The sequence below is a fragment of the Limulus polyphemus genome, unplaced genomic scaffold, assembly GCF_000517525.1.
Source record: "Limulus polyphemus unplaced genomic scaffold, Limulus_polyphemus-2.1.2 Scaffold1531, whole genome shotgun sequence".
NCBI classification, from domain to species: domain Eukaryota; kingdom Metazoa; phylum Arthropoda; class Merostomata; order Xiphosura; family Limulidae; genus Limulus; species Limulus polyphemus.
The window spans coordinates 237,355-244,848 of NW_013667141.1; positions in this window are offsets into that span (position 1 = coordinate 237,355).

A 7,494-nucleotide genomic window follows, 5' to 3' on the forward strand; every position below is an offset into this window, starting at 1 on the left:
TATAGCTGTGATTTCGTATACAAGTTAGATTTCAAAGTTATAGCTGTGATTGTGTATACAAGTTAGATATCAAAGTTATAGCTGTGATTGTGTATACAAGTTAGATTTCAAAGTTATAGCTGTGATTGCGTATACAAGTTAGATATCAAAGTTATAGCTGTGATTTCGTATACAAGTTAGATATCAAAGTTATATCTGTGATTGTGTATACAAGTTAGATATCAAAGTTATAGCTGTGATTGTGTATACAAGTTAGATTTCAAAGTTATAGCTGTGATTGTGTATACAAGTTAGATTTCAAAGTTATAGCTGTGATTGTGTATACAAGCTAGATTTCTAAGTTATAGCTGTGATTGTGTATACAAGCTAGATTTCAAAGTTATAGCTGTGATTGTGTATACAAGTTAGATTTCAAAGTTATAGCTGTGATTGTGTATACAAGCTAGATATCAAAGTTATAGCTGTGATTGTGTATACAAGCTAGATATCAAAGTTATAGCTGTGATTGTGTATACAAGTTAGATTTTAAAGTTATAACTGTGATTGTGTATACAAGTTAGATATCAAAGTTATAGCTGTGATTGTGTATACAAGCTAGATATCAAAGTTATAGCTGTGATTGTGTATACAAGCTAGATATCAAAGTTATAGCTGTGATTGTGTATACAAGTTAGATTTCAAAGTTATAGCTGTGATTGTGTATACAAGTTAGATTTCAAAGTTATAGCTGTGATTGTATATACAAGCTAGATATCAAAGTTATAGCTGTGATTGTGTATACAAGCTAGATTTTAAAGTTATAGCTGTGATTGTGTATACAAGTTAGATATCAAAGTTATTGCTGTGATTGTGTATACAAGCTAGATTTCAAAGATGGCCCAATGTGGCTTTGTTCTAAAACAAACAGTCAGTCGAACTGTTAAACAAAAGTTTTTAACATCCTTATCATTTTGAGATTAAATTAAAAAAGGCTCTTCCGGTCGTAGTAAGCTGGTCAGTTTAACACTCAATCGGGGAGACGTGGTTAATATGTTGATTACCAAACAAATCTCTACGGTCAGTTCTCTCTCTCTCTTTTTTAAAATCCTGAATAAAGGTTTGTGATCTCTTTGTGGCCGAAATGATGTATTGGATTGATATCAATTGCTCTAACACCTTTACTTAAAAATATTAAACTTCTTGGTCGGTAAATGAAAAAGACATCTATCATTTAATACATTGTAGGTCATTAGTACTACTGAGGGCTTTCACGAACTAGCACGTGCCTTCGTTTCGGTTCGTGGAGTTAATTCCGGAAATGAAATTTTTGTTTTACAAAATGTTTGTCTGATAAAATTAAAAAAAAAAAAACTAGATGGCGTTGTGAAGTTATTATACATAAATAGAACAAGTGGTGAATATATTTTTTAAGTTGATTGGTTGACAAAATTAACGTTATTATCACCAATTTATTATTGATATTGTAAATTCATAAGTAGATGGTGAAAAGCTACCAGGAATGACTACGTGATCATTGTCAAAAGTGTCCTTTTGTTTATTCAGGACGAGGAAGAAAAAGGTTAAAATGGGTCAGGGCTGGTGGGGTAGGCAAGGGCTCTCGTGCAGTAAACGGCGCATATTAATTGGTCTTAAACGAAGCACAGCACAGGCAACGACGAAAGCAGGTTTTCCGCGAGCTGACGGTGCTTATAAACTAACCACAACATCTAAACTATTAATAATATAAGTTCTTCACCTTCTTTTCTTATTTTTAATTTATTCATCGTTTAATCTCAAGAGATACAACAAACTCTTTTATTTTTCCCCAACCAGTTTATCTTAGACTGATGGTGTTTTAACATATTCAGTTTTTCTTAACCTGCTTTTCGTAAACTTGCTTGTGATACTACCAGCCAAATAGACGTACAGCGCATATTTAAAAACGGCCAGTGAGGTCACTGTGAACTTAGTAAGGACGTGCGGATTTAATAGTGTTTTTTTTTTTCCTGCTTGGAAAATTAGTCAACAAAAAGGGTTTTTTATGACCCCTGGCGTAGGTTTTTGAAGTTTTTTATTAGCTGTCCTCGTTTTTTATGTGGCCCGGCATGGCCAGGCAGTTCGGGTGCTCAACTAGTAATCTGCAGGTTGCAGATTCTAAACCTCGTCCCACCAAACATGCAAGCCCGTTCAGCCGTAGGGGCGTTATAATGTGTCGGCCAATCCCACTATTCGTTGGTAAAAGGGTCGCCCAGGAGTTGGCAACAGATGGTGATAACTAGCTGCCTTCCCTCTAGTGTATCACTGCTAAATTAGGGACGGCTAACGCAGATAGCCCTCAAAACAAATCAAATTAATCTTTATATAGATCATCATATATTTCAGTCAAGTAAAACTGAAGACTTCAAAGATTAAGCAACAACTGATAAACCATATCAGTTCCCCCGTCAAAGACGGGGGAACTGATAGGGTTTATCAGTTGTGATGGGATATTTAATATATTACATGGTCACCAGCAAAGCTGGTGACCGTGTATTATATTAAATATCCCATCACAACTGATAAACCCTATCAGTTCCCCCGTCAAAGCTGGTGACCATGTATACATTATATTAAATATCGTTCTAAACTCCATAACGCTTTCGAACCTATTTGGCCCCTCTTACTCCCCAGTGTGAAATCATGTGTGAATCATGATGATTTAAGCTAAAGGTCAGTGTCGTTAACATCAATACTATTTTCATAGCACACTCGTATAATGTATAACTATAACTCAAACGCTCCAGTGTATAATTCACATTTAATTTGAAAATTCTCCCCACTTCGTATCCTTACGTTGTGGTTTTATACGCGTCCCTTATTGGCTAAAGTTGTTTATTGCAATACATTACGAGCCCTGGTTAGAAAGTTGTTATTTGTGTATAGGCCGTCATGGTCCTGGCTTAGAAACACTTGCTTTATCTACACACTCAACTTTTTTGTTATGGTTAAATAATAATCTCTGGTTAGAAATAATTTACTTTATCTACACACTTGGCGCCTGATGGTTAGGACGCTCGACCCCCAAGTCGCGGGATCAAAATCTGTCGCCGAATGTGCTAGCGGTGGGTGGTGTTGACTAGCTGCCTTCCCTTTGGTCTATCACTTCAAGATAACACTTTAGGCAAACTTGTATAATCTAGACTATCTTAATTACTGCCTTTTGTGGTTCTATACGGATTCCTGTCTGTCTGATAAAAAACTTATTTATCTATGAACTCGCTTAATGTTTTCATGGTGAGGTCTGATACAGGTTGTGGGTTCGAGTCGCGTTAAATGTGAACGAAAAAAAGGCCCTTTTTAATGCCGAGACAAAGTTACAGAAATAAATTTTGTCACCACGATTTAATTAATTTCATCATCATTATTATCTGTTATATCCTCTAATGAAATTTATGAATTAAAGTATGAACCTCATTGGATGTCACCGGAAAACTTAAAACTAGACGAACAGACTAAAAAAGTAGTAATAATAAGTCAAAATAAGTTCAGTTTTATCGTATGGTGTCTCTAGCAAATAAAAAACCAACATAAGTATATTATATATGATGATACTAGTTACACATGGTTTATAGAAATCACGGTTTTCAGGTAACGAATTTCCCATTAGTAGTGGCGCCATCTGCATTCTCATCAGAAAAAAAATGTCCAAACTTTCTTTACACTCGATTTCGAAACCATATAGAAACTAAATAACCGTATGAAACCATATTCCAATCAAAACGTTAACAATATTGTGAAATTGAAAGTTAGCCTTGATGGAACGCTGTTCATATTACACAACACCAGCTCTTATACTAAACCAATACCAGCTAATAAACAAAAACGTGCAGACTGTTTCCGGACTACATACCGATCAGTATCTAGAGGAAAGGACCCATCGCCGACACTTGGACTACTTTAATAGAATCATGGAATTGAACCGTCTGCCGAAAATTGACAGAACAATGCTTACAAGTTAACTTGCTCTTAAGCTATGCTTGTGGCAAATTAGTATAACAAGTTGATAGAGGTGTTGATTCACACTTAGTAAACGACAGTTGTTCACGTAACTGTATGAAGCTGTTGGTTCACACTTAGTAAACGACAGTTGTTCACGTAACTGTATGAAGCTGTTGGTTCACACTTAGTAAACGACAGTTGTTCACGTAACTGTATGAAACTGTTGGTTCACACTTAGTAAACGACAGTTGTTCACGTAACTGTATGAAGCTGTTGGTTCACACTTAGTAAACGACAGTTGTTCACGTAATTGTATGAGGCTGTTGATACTATTACTAAGAATATGATTTTATTATTAGTATTTACTTTACAGTTATATTCTTTGCTAACTTATTATTTTGTATAGGATTACTAGTATAGGTACATTTATCCAATTCACAGGTGATGATGGACATGTTATCCAAAATACTGCTACCATAATACGTTTCTCATTTAGAGGGGCCAGGAGTATCCTAGTTTGTGTGTAGTTAAGCACAAAGCTACACAATGGGCTATCTGTGCTCTGCCCACCACGGATATATAGAAGCCCTGTTTCTAGCGTTCTAAGTCTTCAGACATACCGCAGTGCCACTGAGGGGTTAGTATCCCAGTGGTTGTTGTTCCAGAATATGGGTCCGAGGGTTTAAAATTCGCATCCCGTTGCAGCAAAATCATGTTCCGCACTGTGGCAATGAGTGCATTATAAGAGTAATTGACACAATTCGATTAGCATGGCCCAAGAGTTGGCGGCGGGTACTGTTAAATAGCTGCCTTTCCTCTAGTCTAAAATTAAGGACGGTTAACCCAGATAGCCCTCGTGTAGCTTAGAGCGAATATTTAAAGAGAGAGACGGAGATCGTCGGGTAAAAATCATGTGTGTGACAGATTCGTGACGAGTACGTAAAGAAATGTTAGTGCATTCGTCGCACAATACGATATTGGTCACGTGACAATAGAGTGCGGCGGCGTAATTACAAGATAATTTCCAACACGCGGCTAGAAACTATTTGTATTTTTTGTTTAACTTTATTTATTTCCTTTTGAAAGCAGTTAATAAATACTGCTTATTCTGATTAGATTCGTCTTGCTGTATAACTACAACCGTGTTTTTCTAAGACCCGTCTATTGTTCTTGTTTCAAGCTTACACTTCTGATTAGCCACCAGGGGGAGGTTTTATGATGTTTCAACACTGCCTGTAGTACTATTAGAACCAACCAGCAGTGACTTCCTCATTTTCTCTAGTCTGTAGAACGCGGTCCGTCTACTTCTCAAGGTCAGTTGTTGCACAATATCAAGACGCCAAAGGGTTGGTTGCCTTGTGCTTGTAAAACATAGAGGATTTCTACAGGCAGCAAGCAGTTGGACAACTATAGCTGCTAGTTTCGTGTCTTTATAGGCCCGACGAAACTTCGTGATTTTTATGTAAACAGTGAAGTTGCCGTCTTGCAGGAGTTCCTAGTGGCATAACTACAAGTTTGGGTTCTAAACAATGCTAGAAACAACAGCTTACTGCTTAAACCTGGTCACATGTGGAATGTAAATACTAGCCTGAGTTCGAGCTTAAACAAGAGATTTGGAGAACGATCTGGTATGTAAGGTGTGTGAACCGAATCATTCTTGGTTGCACTGAACAATGAGATATAAATCGTGCATTGTTTTCATTGTCGTGTTTTTGTAAACAGTAATTGTAGTCATGTCCATACTAATTACTTTATACACGGGTTGAACCCGACGTTTATTTACTAATAATTTGGCTGTTTTTTAACTTGTAAACAAACGAACTTCTTAACTATAGGGAACATATTTTCATTTCCGTATTTTTCGCAATTCCTTCGGGGAGAAAGGAAGAAGCTGTAAAACGAAACATGTAGTTGTAAAAACGAATATTACCCTCAGTTTTAAAGCGGCTTTTATATATTTCGGTTACTTCCTATACACTCCAGTCACTGTTGCATCAATCAGAATGTTGTTAATTTTTACGATAGAGTGTACTTGTTGCTTTAGGCATGGTTTTAAATCACAATAGTTGTTATTTTTTCTGTATGGTTTAACTTGGCATTGTCTGTCGAAGCTATGGTAATATCATTGTAATACGTGATCGGTTTATAATTAGTTGTAGTGACATTCACTGGGAGATATAGTATTGTTGGTTGTAACATTGTCCATTTCCTATTATGACGTAATCTAACCATTATATCTAACTGTACATTGTTACTTGCACTGATATTAATGTAGTACTAAGTATATATATATATAACGTAAACTAGCCATTGTTGAGTTTAATTATAACAGTGTGACCCAATCTCTCTTCGTTACACGTAACCCATCTATTTCCTGAAGTGAATAATTAATTACGAAGTACTATAACGGCTAATTGCTACCTGATGATGACGATACAATAGGTCGAAACGTCGTAATTATTAAAATCTGATGTTCAGTGTAAAGGTTACTGTTATTGTATTTTTCCACTGTAGTGACGTCAGTGTTTCTTAACTTTGTTTAATGACGTCAGGAATGATATTGCCTGAGACACCCAGTTGTATATATATATTCACGTCTATACTAATAGGTATGTTTATAACCGTCACCCGCATTTTTATTTCTTGCATAGTTATTCGCCCCAAAATATTAAAGACATGCTTTTATTTGTGGTGCATTAGTTATACTGGTTTGTTTCAAATGTTCCGTGGTCATTTTCATGAACCCTTAAAAAATTAAATTCTAGAAATACTACAGAAGTAAACAATTACGATGAACACGTGGTGTTACTGGTAGTCCAGAGTCACTGTTTAGATTCTAACGAGTTAACTCGGACCTTTAAAAAAAAAATATATATATATATACCTTTTTCATAGCTTCGGAGAGCTGAGGAAACACCCATTATTATTATGATGTTTCTCCATCTTAACATTTTCCAGGTGATAAAGAACATAAATAGTTTTTACAATATTTCATACATTTCCAAGTAAATTCGTCGTCAAACGAAAGTTAATATATTTCAAGATATCGTGGATCAGTATCTTCTATGGAATGTGTTTATTTGTGCTCACACACACACATATATATAAAAGTGACTTCTCAGACGTATTCTGTAGGATGTGTATACTTTTCCAGTTCAACATGTGGTGTTTTTTGTAAGAATTATTGATCTGTATTTTACATGTAGCTTCGTCTGTTGTTGTTGTTGTTTTTATCTTGTACTTCATTGGTTCGTTCTAAACGGCAGATTCTATCCACCATTTTACTAATTTCATTGTACATGATCCTCACATGTTTTCCTATAAACACTTGTTATCAAGTGGTTCACTGTATCCATGGGTCCTTTCCATACCTGTATTTATCCATCATTGTACATGTTTTCCTATAAACACTTGTTATCAAGTGGTTCACTGTATCCATGGGTCCTTTTCATACCTGTATTTATCCATCATTGTACATGTTTTCCTATAAACACTTGTTATCAAGTGGTTCACTGTATCCATGGGTCCTTTTCATAC